The sequence below is a fragment of the Mastigoproctus giganteus genome, chromosome 1 (assembly GCF_048544385.1).
Source record: "Mastigoproctus giganteus isolate SK-2022 chromosome 1, ASM4854438v1, whole genome shotgun sequence".
Lineage (NCBI taxonomy): Eukaryota > Metazoa > Arthropoda > Arachnida > Uropygi > Thelyphonidae > Mastigoproctus > Mastigoproctus giganteus.
This window is the reverse complement of record NC_143575.1, coordinates 224,807,202-224,821,769: the sequence shown is the minus strand read 5'-3', so window position 1 is coordinate 224,821,769 and position 14,568 is coordinate 224,807,202. Positions and strand designations below refer to the sequence as shown.

At 39.6% G+C, this 14,568-nt stretch overlaps 1 protein-coding gene across 2 annotated transcripts in view; it reads left to right on the top strand.

Moving 5' to 3' along the window:
* Positions 1-14,568, top strand: part of LOC150091553 (cyclic AMP-responsive element-binding protein 3-like protein 2) — a 104,919-nt gene that overhangs the window by 23,034 nt on the left and 67,317 nt on the right. The window lies entirely within an intron of this gene.

Below are 14,568 nucleotides of genomic sequence, written 5' to 3'. Positions count from 1 at the left end.
GCAGATGGTTGATTGTTGGAACAAACTTCCACCTGTTGTGGAAGTGGGCAGTTTGGATAAATTCAAGGAGGAACTAGACAAATTCTTGTAGAATATGGATGAGTGAAGTGTGCAGGTTTTATTTTTTTTTTGGCTGATGTTTTACAAACTTGCTTTCTTGTATTATTTCCTACCATTACTAATACTAAAGGAGGTGCTGCTTGCTATTAGGTTGGGTGTACCTTCTGAACTGGTTACTCAGCATATACACACATTTCTTTGTTTTGTACCATTTGTAAACCAATGCAATCATAATCACCCACTTCATTTTATCTATTCAATTCCTTCAGTTTACCTGTTTGTTATAAGTATTTGTCTAATTCCTCTTTTAATTTCAATAAGCTTTCTACATCCACAGTTACAAATAAATATTACAATTAAAACTCACATTTTAATGAAATAACCAAATTTGCACTCATTAAAATTAATCATCAGCACTAAAAGAGTTGTAAATCTTGCAATGTGTAAGATCGTTCAGAGTTTAAAATTATAGTGACAGGAGGAGTGCATGAATTAAGATAAGAGCGCTGTGGGAAACCAAACTGTTTTGAATAACAAAGTTTCACCGCATGTTATTTTTTCCAGTATTTTAACTTGGCAGTTGTGGCACCCAAAATGTAGCGAAAATGGTGGCAGGTCACTTGACAGGTTAAAAACTTTCTTTTTAATTTCTGGAAAACGTTTTTTTCATTCTGCTTGGAGATTATCAATATTTCATCTTTTCTTAATGAATTGCAAGACTTATGTTATGAAACTTTTTTATTAAAAAATAAAAATCATCATTATTTAAAATTATTTAAAAATGTGTTTTCATTATTTAAAATCATTTTTATTTAAAAATATATTTTCAGAAAAAAAAAACCAAAATATTAATTCTGATAAATTTAAAAAACATTTTAGACAAAATATAAACATGAATCTGTTAAACCTATCCATTTTAAAATCTGTTAAAACTCTCAAAATTTTAATGTGCATATATTACTTGTTATTGTGTGTACAAATAATTCTAAAAAATTAAAAATTTATATATATACAGAGTGATTCACTACCAGTGCGACACACTTGCAGGAGGTGTAGGGGGCACAAAGATGAATCGGAATCACATAGCATTGCAGGGTCCGAAATGCCTTCATCATGTGGTAGAGGACGTTGAATGGGAGGTCGTGTGAACAGCGATCACGCTGGGAGTCAGCATTTGTGAACCGTTTCTGTTGAAGAAACCAAGTAGCAAAAGTCCTCCGGAGTGGATAATCCGCAGTATCGCTCGAGTACTCGTACTCGGATTGCCTTCTGCAAGATTAGGATATTCTCCTCATTGTCTGGCGTCCTCGTCGTTCACTCTCGATTCATGGTACCTCTCATGAAACAACCAGTCTCACGTAACCTTCTCATCATATGATTAAAATCGTATGATGAGGAGCACGCCTGTGCGGGAAACGTTCTTGGTACAAGCGCAGAGCGGCGTGCCCATTACAGTCCGCAGCTCCATACGCGAGGTGCGTATCAGCCAGTTCAACGTTTGAATACTCGTCCATCCTACTGCCTCGGGAACCGGTTCGCAAATGTTGATTTCCAGCGGGATCGCTGTTCACGCGACCTCCCATTCAACATCCTCTACCGCATGACGAAGGCATTTCGGACCCTGCAATGCTATATGATTCCGATTCGCCTTTGTGCCCCTTACACCTCCTGCAAGTTTGTCGCACTGGTAGTGAATCACTCTGTGTATATATATATATATATATATTTGAATAATGTTTGAAACAGTTGAAAACTGAATCTTTCACAATAAAAAATAAAAAGGTAAAGCAAACATCAGAGGAAGCAAAAAGCATATTCCTCTATATGATGCTTGAAATAAAAAAATAAAAATAATGCCAGTAGCATGGCAAGAGAGCAGAGCAAAAATAGTCAAAATTAAATATAACGATCAAACCAACAAAGGGAAGAGAAGGATAACAAGAGTAAAAATATTGCAGCAGAAACTCTCCAAGATAATTTAGAAAATCTAAATGCAAAGATAATAATAAATTGAATTTTGAATGCCAATTAAAATATATAATTGTGTACACACACACACACACACACACACACACACACACACACACAGTGTTATCTCAAAACTGTTAGAGATAGCACAGTGAAAATCGGTGGGTATGTCATTAGGGATATGGGGAAGCGATTTGTAGAAGAAAAAAAAAATTGTTCAAATTTCTGCCACCAGGGGAGAAATTGGCACTGTAAACATGAGATGGAATACTTAATTTAGGATTAGATTTAATATCACAACTTAGAAATCTACAGGTATCGTTCTATGTGCTTTCCTTCACTTGAGATGACATTCCGAAAACGGAGGACTGCATGCGACACAGTTTTGCATAGCATCTCATTGGGAATGTTGGCTACATGCTGTTTAATGCTTGCTTTCAAATTGACAAGCGTCTGTATGCCACCACAGTAAACTCTGTCTTTCAGGTATCCCCATAGCCAGAAATCACAGGGATTGAGATCTGCTGATCGGGCTGGCCAGAACTGCGGAAAGTCTCTAGAAATTATGCAATCATTTCCAACGTGGGGATGGGCACCACTTGCATGCACAATTCGGTCTCCAAGCATTGGCTTTCTTGCAGAGTAGAAATAATGTTATCTCTTAGAAGAGCTCAGTACCGTGCACTAGTTACCGTACACCTGGTGCCACGAGGTGTAGACTCTTCAAAGAAAAATGGTCCAATTATAATCTCTGCTGTGAATCCACACCATACTGTAATGTATGGACCTTGTAGTGGTCTTTCATGCACACCAGATGGATGAGAAGTTCCTCATATTTGGCAGTTTAGTGCATTTTACTGCCCCATAAAGAGTGAAATGTGTCTCATCAGACCACAAGATCATTCTTCGAACCCATGTATTGTCAAGTTCCATACTAGTCAGAAATCGTAGCGCAAAGTATGTACAGGGAAATAGAGTGGTCTAGTAAATCAGAGAGTCTTATAATGGGGGATTTTAATTTCCCATATATTGAATAGAATTTGTGGGTTGGTAACCCACACACTAGCAAGTCTTTTGTGCATTTATTGGATGATTGTTTTCTACATCAACATATTCGGGTGGCTGTTGTTATTTGGTTTTTAGGAGCATTAGCAACTAAGGCCATATTGCTCCTTGGATATGCGGTGGTCATTCCCTGACCTTTCCGCATCCTTCGTATTTGGTAGGCACGGGCTCGAACCCGGTCTAATCAAGAAGCGTGTACTATGCACTGCTGCTTCTGCCCACCTGGCTATGGAGGCACCATTTTTGTTAGGCAACTAGAGGGAGTAATACTCTTGATCTGATTATCGGTAGTGATTTTTCATGCATTAAGAATCTGCAGATAAAGGAACCACTGGGTGGCAGCGATTACAGTGTGCTCAAGGGAGCTTTACTCAAAGAGGTAACTACTATCAGGGGTAAAGGGAAGGGTTTTTGATTTCGTAAAGGTGAATACGGAGGTCTAAGAGTGTATTTAAATTCTATACGGTGGGACCAACTGATGATGTTACGAACAGCAAATTCAAAATGGGAAGTATTCAAAGAATTAACCTTGGAAGCTATTAGGCTTGACATACCAACTAAGAAATATTGTTCAAGGTTTAGGCCTAAATGGATGTCAGATGAACTAATGAGACATGTTGTTTTTGTTATTTGGTTTTTAGGAGCATTAGCAACTAAGGCCATATTGCTCCGGGAATATACGGTGGTCATTCCCTGACCTTTCCGCATCCTCCATATTTGGTGGTGATGGGCTCGAACCCTGGTCTAATCAAGAAGCGTGTGCTACGCACTGCTGCTCCATCCCACCTGGCTACGAAGGCGCCTAATGAGACATGTGGCAGAGAAGAAAAATGCATGAGATACATAAATTATTGGGTGACATGGAAGCCTATGATAGATGTAAGCTGGTTTGTAACCAAGCCACAAAGGAGATCAGGCAAGCAAAGACAGATTGAGAAATCTTTGGCAAAGCATTAGCATTAGCATATGATGCAAGAAAGCAAGCTTATTCAGCATCAGCCAAAAAAAAAAAAAAAAAACCCTCTCCCATTTCACCCCTCCATTCGTTCGAAATACCTGTCCAGTTGAGCTTTAAATTTGTTTAGGCTATCAACTTCAACAACAAGTGATGGAAGTCGGTTCCACCAACCAACCACCCGCTGGCCAAAGGCAAATTTCCGCACATCTATCCGACATCCGTCCTTCCTCAATTTGAGTTTATGCCCTCTGAGGTGATTATTCTGAGAAAGATGAAGAATCCCATTGGCATTGAGCATGCTCAAACCATTCAAAGCCTTATACACCTCTATCAGATCACCTCGCCGGTGCCTAGTCTCCAGACTCTGTAATTTGCAAAACTTAAGCCTTTCTTCGTAAGAGCAACCCTTTGTTCCATTTACTAATCTTGTTGCCCTTCTCTGTACCCGTTCCAGCAGCTCTACATCCTTCTTGAAATGAGGCCTCCAGACCTGTATACAGTACTCAAGATGTAGCCTAACCATTGCCTTATACAAGGGAATAATCACCTCCTTATCCCTGCTAGAAAAATTCCTGTATATCATTGACAAGACACCATGAGCTACTCTTGCAGCTCGTCTGCACTGCTCAGAGAACTTCATATCTGCCTGCACAATTACCCCCAGGTCCTTTTCATTCTTCACCACTGTCAGTGTAGTACCGCAGAGTTGATACATTGCTCTGTGGTTACTGTTACCCATATGTAGTACTTTACATTTGTCAATGTTAAACTTCATTTGCCACCTCTCAGCCCATCTGTTCAACCTTTCCAGATCCTGTTGCAGCAGCATAGCGTCAGTAGTGTCCTTAACGACCCTGCCAACCTTTGTATCATCTGCAAACTTAGACATTAAACTTGATATCCCATCATCAATATCATTCATAAACACCGAAAACAACAATGGACCCAACACTGAACCTTGAGGAACTCCACTAATAACATTAGTCCACGTTGAGCAGTGTCCATTGATTACCACTCTCTGTCTTCTGCCACTCAACCATCCCTTTATCCATAGCAGCAATTTGCCTCCAATGCCACACTGCTCCAATTTGTGCAGCAGTCTTCCATGTGCAACAGTATCAAAAGCCTTTCTAAGATCCAAATATATAATATCAAAGTTAGTCCCTGCATCCAGTTCTTTTGTGACTACATCATAGTATCCAATCAAATTGGTCAGGCAAGACCTGCCCTTAACAAAACCATGCTGCGTCTGAGCTATAACTGAATTCTTGTCTAGATGATTCTGCAGTGCTTCTTTAACCAGTGCCTCCATTAATTTACCTGGAACAGAAGTTAAACTAACAGGTCTATAATTACTTGTGTCAGCCTTTGATCCTCCTTTGTGAATTGGGGTTACATTTGCACATCTCCAGTCTATGGGTACCTCCCCTGAGTCCAAAGAAGCTCTCATAATTATGGCTAGGGGTTTGCATACTTCCTTTGCTGCCTCCTTTAATATAACTGGATAGATCCCATCCACCCCAGGTGCCTTTTTTATGTTTATCCTCAACAATCTCTCCTCCACTTTCCTCTCAGTTATTACAAAATCATCCAGCTCACTGCCAATGTTTACTTTACCTACATCATTCTCCTTCCTGAATAACTCCTCATGCGTGAATGTAGATGCAAAATACTCGTTTAGATTGTTAGCCACCTGAGCAGGATCCTCAACTGTTGAACCATCAATATCCAGTGGACCAATCTGATTCATCCCTTTCCTTCTCGAGTTCAAGTATGTAAAGAACTCCTTTCTGTTTTTCTTTGCATCCTTTGCCAAGGATTTTTCGTAGTCTGCCTTTGCCTGCCTAATCTCCTTTGTGACTTGGTTACAGACCAACTTATATCTATCATAGGCTTCCATGTCACCCATTAATTTGTATGTATCCCATGCATTTTTCTTCTCTGCCACATGTCTCATTAGTCCATCTGACAACCATTTAGGCCTATACCTTGAACAATATTTCTTAGTTGGTATGTAAAGCCTGGTAGCCACCAAGATTAGTTCCTTGAATGCTTCCCATTTTGAGTTTGCTGTTGGTAACATCATCAGTTGGTCCCACTGTATAGAATTTAAATACTGTCTCAGACCATCATAGTCGCCTTTACGAAAACAAAAACCCTTCCCTTTACCTCTGATGGTAGTTACCTCCTTGAGTAAATCCCACTTCAACACACTGTGATCACTGCCACCTAGTGGTTCATTTATCTGCAAGTTCTTAATGCATGAAGAATCACTACTGATAATCAGATCAAGAGTATTGCTCGCTCTTGTTGCCTCACGAACATGCTGATGTAGAAAACAATCATCCAATAAATCCACAAAAGCCTTGCTAGTGTGCGAGTGACCAACCCACAAATTCCAGTCAATATCTGGGAAATTAAAATCCCCCATTATAAGACTCTCTGATTTACTGGCCCACTCTATTTCCCTGTACAATATATTATTATACTCATCAGAGTCATTAGGCCTATAGCACACTCCTACTCTCAATTTTGATTTCCCTATGCTTATGTCACACCAAACTGACTCGACACTGCCCTGTCCATCGATGTCAACTGGCTTCACTTCCTTTGACTTTATGTGTTTCTTAATTAATAGCATAACCCCTCCTGTCCTGTCTATCCTTTCTATATACATTGTATTCCCCAAATTCCAGTTCCGCATTACTTATATCTGTGTGACACCACGTCTCTGATATCCCAACAATATCTGCCTTTGATGTTTTGAGCAATACCTCAAATTCATCAAATTTATTTACCAAACTCCTAGCATTGGTGTACACGCAGGTATACATGCACCTGTTTCTATTCTTAGCTACCCTAACACAACCCATGTGTTTACTTGTAACGCAATGACTACCAGCAGTCTCTGAAATATCCTGCATCTTGTTTTTCAGACTTCTGCTCATTTGAATAGAAGCAGTGCAAGAATCACTTCCACCTCTGCCAGTGGCTACTGTTAATCTATTAGTCCTTGTATCCCCCCCAACTAGCAGTTTTCCGACCCACCTAACACTGCCTCGACAGCATCAGCAAAAATTCTTGCACCCTTTCTATTTAAGTGTATCCCATCCCTGTAGAAGCAATCTCTCCTGTTAACAAGTACAGTCCAGGCTGAAAAAAATTCTACCCCTTGAGCCTTGCACAATCCCTCCAGGGCCGAATTGATCGACAAGGCTCTCATCATATACTCCCTCCTATCGTGTCTGGGCAGAATTGCAGACACTTTCAAGTTCAACCCTAATTCACGGCTTTTTTTCAACAGTGACCTGTACTTGCTAAGTAATTCCGCCGGTCTCCTACTCCTACAAAGGATGCAAAGAAAAATAGTTCTTTACCTATGTAAACTTTAGAAGGGAAGTGATGAATCAGATTTGTCCACTGGATATTGATGGTTCCTGTTGAAGATCCTGCTCAAGTGGCTAACAAACTAAATGAGTATTTTGCATCTACATTCCCACATGAGGAGGTATTCAGGGAGAGGAATGCCAGAGGTGAATTAAATTAAACTTTGGCAGTGAGCTAGATGATTTTGTAATAACCAAGAGGAAAGTGGAGGAAGAATTGTTGAAGATAAACATAAAAAAGGCACTCGGGGTGGATGGGATCTATCCAGTTATATTAAAGGCGGCAGCAAAGGAAGTAAGCAAACCCTTAGCCATAATTATGAGAGCTTGGACTCAGGGGAGGTACCCATGGACTGGAGATGTGCAGATGTGACCCCAATTCACAAAGGAGGATCAAAGGGCGACACAAGTAATTATAGACCTGTTGTTGAGGGTTGTTAAGGACACTAACGACAGTGCGCTGCTGCAACAGGATCTAGAAAAGTTGAGCAGATGGGTTGAGAGGTTCCAAATGAAGTTTAACATTGACAAATGTAAAGTACTACATATGGGAAGCAGTAACCCCAGAGTAACGTATCAACTCTGTGGTACTACATTGACAGTGGTAGAGAATGAAAAAGACCTGGGGGTAATTGTGTAGGCAGATATGAAGTTTTCTGAGCAGTGCAAACGGTCTGCAAGAGTAGCTCATGGTGTCTTGTCAATGATATACAGGAATTTTTCTAGCAGGGATAAGGATTTGATTACTTATGTAAACTCTAGAAGGAAGGGGATGAATCAGATTGGTCCACTTGATATCGACTGTTGGAGATTCTGCTCAAATAGCTGACAATCTGAATGAGTATTTTGCATCTACATTCACACACAAGTTATTCCGGTGAGGGGAATGCCAGAGGTGAATTAAACTCTTGAAGTGAGCTAGATGAATTTGTAATAACTGAGAGCAAAGCGGAGGAGAAATTGTTTAATATAAACATAAGAAAGGCACCTAGGGTGGATGGGATCTATCCAGTTATGTTAAAGGTGGCAGCAAAGGGAGTAAGCAAACCCTTAGCCATAATTATGAGAGCTTCCTTGGACTCAGGGGAGATACCCATGGACTGAAGATGTGAAAATGTGACCCAAATTCACAAAGGAGGATCAAAGGGCAACACAAGTAATTACAGACCTGTTAGTTTAACTTCTGTTCCAGGGAAATTATTGGAGGCACTGGTTAAAGAAGCACTGCAAGATCATCTAAACAAGACTTCAGTTCCAGCTTGGACACAGCATGGTTTGTTAAGGGGAAGTCTTGTTTGACCAATTTGATTTTGTCAGATACTACATTGGATACCATGATGTTGTTACAAAGGAACTGGATGCAAAGAATAATTTTGATATCATATATTTGGATCTTAGAAAGGCTTTTGATACTGTTGCACATGAAAGATTTCTGCACAAATTGGAGCAGTGTGGCATTGAAGACAAATTGCTGCTATGGATAAAGGGATGGTTGAGTGGGAGAAGACAGAGAGTGGTAATCAATGGACACTGCTCCTCATGGACTAATGTTAATAGTGGAGTCCCACTTTGGTTCAGTGTTGGGTCCATTGTTGTTTTCTGTATTTATTGATGATGGTATATCAGGCTTAATGTCCAAGTTTGCAGACAATACAAAAGTAGGTAGTATTGTTAATAACAGTAATGACGGTATGCTGTGCAACAAGATTTAGAAAAGTTGAGGAGATGGGCTGAGAGGTGGCAACTGAAATTTAACATTGTCAAATGTAAAGTCCTGCATATGATAAGCAGTAACTCCAGAGTAATGTATCAACTGTGTGGTACTACAGTGATAGAGAGTGAAAAGGACCTGGAGGTAATTGTGCAAGCAGATATGAAGTTTTCTGGGCAGTGCAGAAGGTCTGCAAGAGTAGCTCATGGTGTCTTGTCAATGATATACAGGAATTTTTCTAGCAGGGATAAGGAGGTGATTAGCCCCTTGTATAAAGCAATGATCAGGCCACACCTTGAGTACTGTATACAGGTCTGGAGGCCTCATTTTAAGAAGGATGTAGAGCTGTTGGAATGAGTACAGAGAAGGGCAACAAGATTACTGAATGGAACGAAGGGTTGCTCTTACGAAGAAAGGCTTAAGTTTTGCAGATTACAGTGTTTGGAGAGTAGGTACCTGCGAGGTGATCCGATTGCGGTGTATAATGCCTTGAATGGGTTGAGCAAGCTGAATTCTGATGGGATTCTTCCTCTTGCTTGGACTAAGAACCTGAGGGGGGCACAGTTTCAAATTGAGGAAAGATAGTTGTAGAATAGATGTGCGGAAGTTTGCCTTTGGCCAGCAGGTAGTTGATTGGTGGAACAGGCTTCCATCTTTTGTTGTGGAAGCTAAAGCCTAAATAAATTTAAGGCTGAACTGGACAGGCATTTGGAACGAATGGAGGGGTGAAATGGGAGGTTTTTTTTGGCTGATGCTGCATAAGTTTGCTTTCTTGCATCGTATGCCTCTACTAATACTAATCCAAGATGACAAACAAATCTGCAGAAAACAACTCAAATATGGCCAGCCCTCTTCAGGCTAACTTAAAAAACTGAACATACAAAATATAAATTTTCAGTCGAGTGATGGCAAATCGACAGAGCCAAACCCAATGCAAATATACAAAATAAAATTACCAAGTCATACTACTAACAAAAATAATAAAACAATTAAATAAAATAAACTAAGCGATATCAGTCAATATTGGTTAAAAAGGTGACAGCTAATATTAAAAGATGGTAATGAAAGAAAACATAAATGAGCAGCTGAACAGCACCAAAAATCCAAAAGGTGGGAAGGCATAAAGATTAAAGAAAAAGATTACCAGTGAATTCTCTGTACCAAATATCTTAAAAAAAGAAAAAAAGAAAGTTTCATTGTTTATTTAATTTGGTTGGTTCGTTAATAATTACGGTTTCCCTCGCCCCCAAAGCAGTACTTACCTAAATATGCAAAACCATTATAGTTTCAGCATTATTACTTTAACATGGTTTAAGATTGATTAATTCAATTAAACTGTTTATTTAATTCTTTAAATTTAGAATGCTAAATAACGAAACAAATGGGAAGTGGTGAGGAATGTTACTAATTAAGTGTAACACAGGGGCTCATATCTGGTGAGTATGTCTTGGCACACCCAGAGTCCTGAGCTGGATATCATAATTCTTCTCTTTCTTGGTAATTCCCTTCTCTCTCTCTCTCTCTCTCTCTCTCTCTCTCTCTCTCTCTCTCTCTGGTTAACTCAGGATTTTTTTTTTTTTTTTTTTTGCAGCTGGTGCAGCAAAAGCCTCTGCTTCCTTGCACTATATAGCTAATGATGATAATAATAATAATACATAAGCCTGAGACAATCTAAAAAAAAATTCTTAGTTTGAAATAATTCTGAACAAAACTATGATTGGTATTCTCGATATATTCACTAAAAATTGTTGTTTAATAGCATTAAACATTTATATAATTAAATTACAATAAACGTAATATCTACAATATACATTATATATAAAGTACTGGGTGGTTATAAAATAAATTTCCCTATGCAGGAGACCCTAGTGTCAAAACGGTTAGAGTTAGTGCTGTGAAAATTGGTGTGTATGTCATTTAGGGTATAGGGAAGCAATTTGTAGAAGAAAAAAAATAGTTCAAATCTCCGCCAGCAGGGGGAAAACGGCGCTGCACATGTGTAAAAGTTGTCATTTACTTCAAGACATGCTGCTTATGCAAATGACATCCTGTTAGATAAAAGCAGAAGGGCCAATGCCACCGTCAATAACCATTATGGCTCTTACAAAAATAGGAACTTGCTGTTTTAAAACTGTTCTACCAGAATAACAGTAACACTAATGCAGCACCACGTGAATATTGAAAACTTAAAGGTTTATATAAAGGACCTTTTGACGTCAGTGGGGCTTCGAAAACTAATAAAGAAATTTGAAGCGACTGGGTGGGGAGTTAGGTGTAATTCCAGGCAGGGGACAACCATGTATCAGAACGGAGGTAATGGATGAAGTGGCAGTTGCAGTGGTCAGAACGTGAAACACTACCAGTCAGTAGTACTTGCCAGAGGTGTGTCAAGAGACTTGGTCTACTGTACATAAAGTGCTTCAAATAATTTTATGCTGGTTCCCATACAAGATTGACGTAGTGCAAGAACTAGTCTTATGATCAGCAACAACGAACAGACTTTTTAGCATTAGTAGAGGTATATGATGCAAAAAAGCAAGCTTATACAGCATCAGCCAAAAAAAAAAAAAAAAAAGCTCCGATTTCACCCCTCCATTTGTTCCAAATACCTGTCCAGATCAGACTTAAATTTATTTAGGCTATCAACTTCCACAACAAAAGACGGAAGTCTGTTCCATCAATCAACTACCCGCTGGCTAAAGGCAAACTTCTGCACATCTATCCTACACCTGTCTTTCCTCAAATTGAATTTATGCCCTCTCAGGTGATTATTCTGAGCAAGAGGAAGAATCCCATCAGCATTGAGCATACTCAAACCATTCAAGGCTTTGTACACCTCAATCAGATCACATCGCAGGTGCCTACTCTCCAAACACTGTAATCTGCGAAACTTAAGCCTTTCTTCGTAAGAGCAACCCTTCATTCTATTCAGTAGTCTTGTTGCCCTTCTCTGTACTCGTTCCAACAGCTCTACATCCTTCTTAAAATGAGGCCTCCAGACCTGTATACCGTACTCAAGGTGTGGCCTGACCATTGCCTTATACAAGGGGATAATCAAATCCTTATCCCTGCTAGAAAAATTCCTGTATATCATTGACAAGACACCATGAGCTACTCTTGCAAACCGTCTGCACTGTCCAGAAAACTTCATATCTGCCTACACAATTACCCCCAGGTCCTTTTCATTCTCTACCACTGTAAGTGTAGTACCACAGAGTTGATACGTTACTCTGGGGTTACTGCTTCCCATATGTAGTACTTTGCATTTGTCAATGTTAAACTTCATTTGCCACCTCTCAACCCATATGCTCAACTTTTCTAGATCCTGTTGCAGCAGCATACTGTCACTAGTGTCCTTAACAACCCTCAACAACAGGTCTATAATTACTTGTGCCACCGTTTGATCCTCCTTTGTGAATTGGGGTCACATCTGCACATCTCCAGTCCGTGAGTACCTCCCCGACTCGAAGCTCTCATAATTATGGCTAAGGATTTGCTTACTTCCTTTGCTGCCTCCTTTAATAAACTGGATAGATCCCATCCATCCCGAGTACCTTTTTTATGTTTATCTTCAACAATTTCTCCTCCACTTTCCTCTCGGTTATTACAAAATCATCTAGCTCACTGCCAAAGTTTAATTTAATTCACCTCTGGCATTCCCCTCCCTGAATAACTCCTGTGTGAATGTTGATGCAAAGTAGTCATTTAGTTTGTTAGCCACTTGAGCAGGATCATCAACAGTTGAACCATCAATATCCAGTGGACCAATCTGATTCATCCCTTCCCTTCTAGAGTTTACATAGGTAAAGAAATCTTTATTTTTCTTTGCATCCTTTGCCAAAGATTTCTCATAATCTGCCTTTGCCTGCCTAATCTCCTTTGTGGCTTGGTTACAAACCAGCTTATATCTGTCATAGGCTTCCATGTCACCCATTAATTTATATGTATCCCATGCATTTTTCTTCTCTGCCACATGTCTCATTAGGTCATCTGACATCCATTTAGGCCTAAACCTTGAACAATATTTCTTAGTTCGTATGTAAAGCCTAGTAGCTTCCAAGATTAATTCTTTGAATGCTTCCCATTTTGAATTTGATGTTGGTAACGTCATCCCTTTGTTCCCCTCACCAATCTTGTTACCCTTCTTTGTACTCATTCTAACAACTCCTCATCCTTCCTAAAATGAGGCCTCCAGACCTGTACACAGTTCTCTAGGTGTATCCTAACCATTGCCTTGTATAATGGGATAATCACCTCCCTGTCCCTGCTAGCAAAATTCCTGTATATCATTGACAAGACTCCATGACCTGCCCTGGCAGCCCATCTGTATTGCTCAGTGAACTTCATATTTGACTGCACAATTACCCCAAAGTCTTTTTCACTTTCCACTTCCCTGAGTGTACCACACAGTCGATACATTTCTCTTTGGTTATTGTTACCCATATGCAATACTTTGCATTTGTCAATGTTAAACTTCAGTTGCTGCTTCTCAGCCCATTTTCCCAACTTATCCAGTTGGAGTAGCATACTGTCTTTACTGTCATTAACAACCCTGCCAACCTTTGTATCATTTGCAAACTTGGACATTAAACCTGATATACCTTCATCCGTATCATTGATAAATATACAAAACAACAATGGGCCCAACACCGAACCCTTGGGAACTCCACTAATAACATTGTCCACAAAGAGCAGTGTTCATTGATTACCACTCTCTGTCGTCTCCCACTCAACCATCCCTTTATCCATTGTAGCAACTTACCCTTAATGCCATACCTCTCCAACTTGTATAACAGTCTTCCATGTGCAACAGTATCAAATGCTTTCCTGAAATCCAAGTATATGATATCAAAATTATTTTTGGCATTCAGTTTCTTTGTGACCACATCATAGTATCCATTCAAATTGGTCAGACAAGACCTCCCTTTAACAAACCCATGCTGTGTCTTAATTATTACTGCAGTCTTGTCTAGATGATCTTGCAATGCTTCTTTAACCAGTAATTCCATTATTTTATCCGGAATACAAATTAAACTAACAGGTCTGTAGTTACTTGTTTCACCTTTTGAACCCCCTTTGTGAATTGCTGATACATTTGCACACCTCCAGTCCATGGCTATCTCCCCTGAGTCCAAGGAAGCTCTCATAATTATGGCTAAGGGTGTGCATACTTCCTTTGCTGCCTCCTTTAATATAACTGGGTAGATCCTATCCACCCCAGGTGCATTCCTTATGTTTAACTTCAACAATTTCTCCTCCACTTTGCTCTCATTTATTACAAAATCACTTAGCTCCCTGTTAGCATTTGATAAACTTCTGGCACTCCTCTCATTGAATGACTCCTCATGTGTGAATGTAGATGCAAAATACTCATTCAGTTTATCAGCTACCTGAGCATGATCATCAATAGTCAACACATC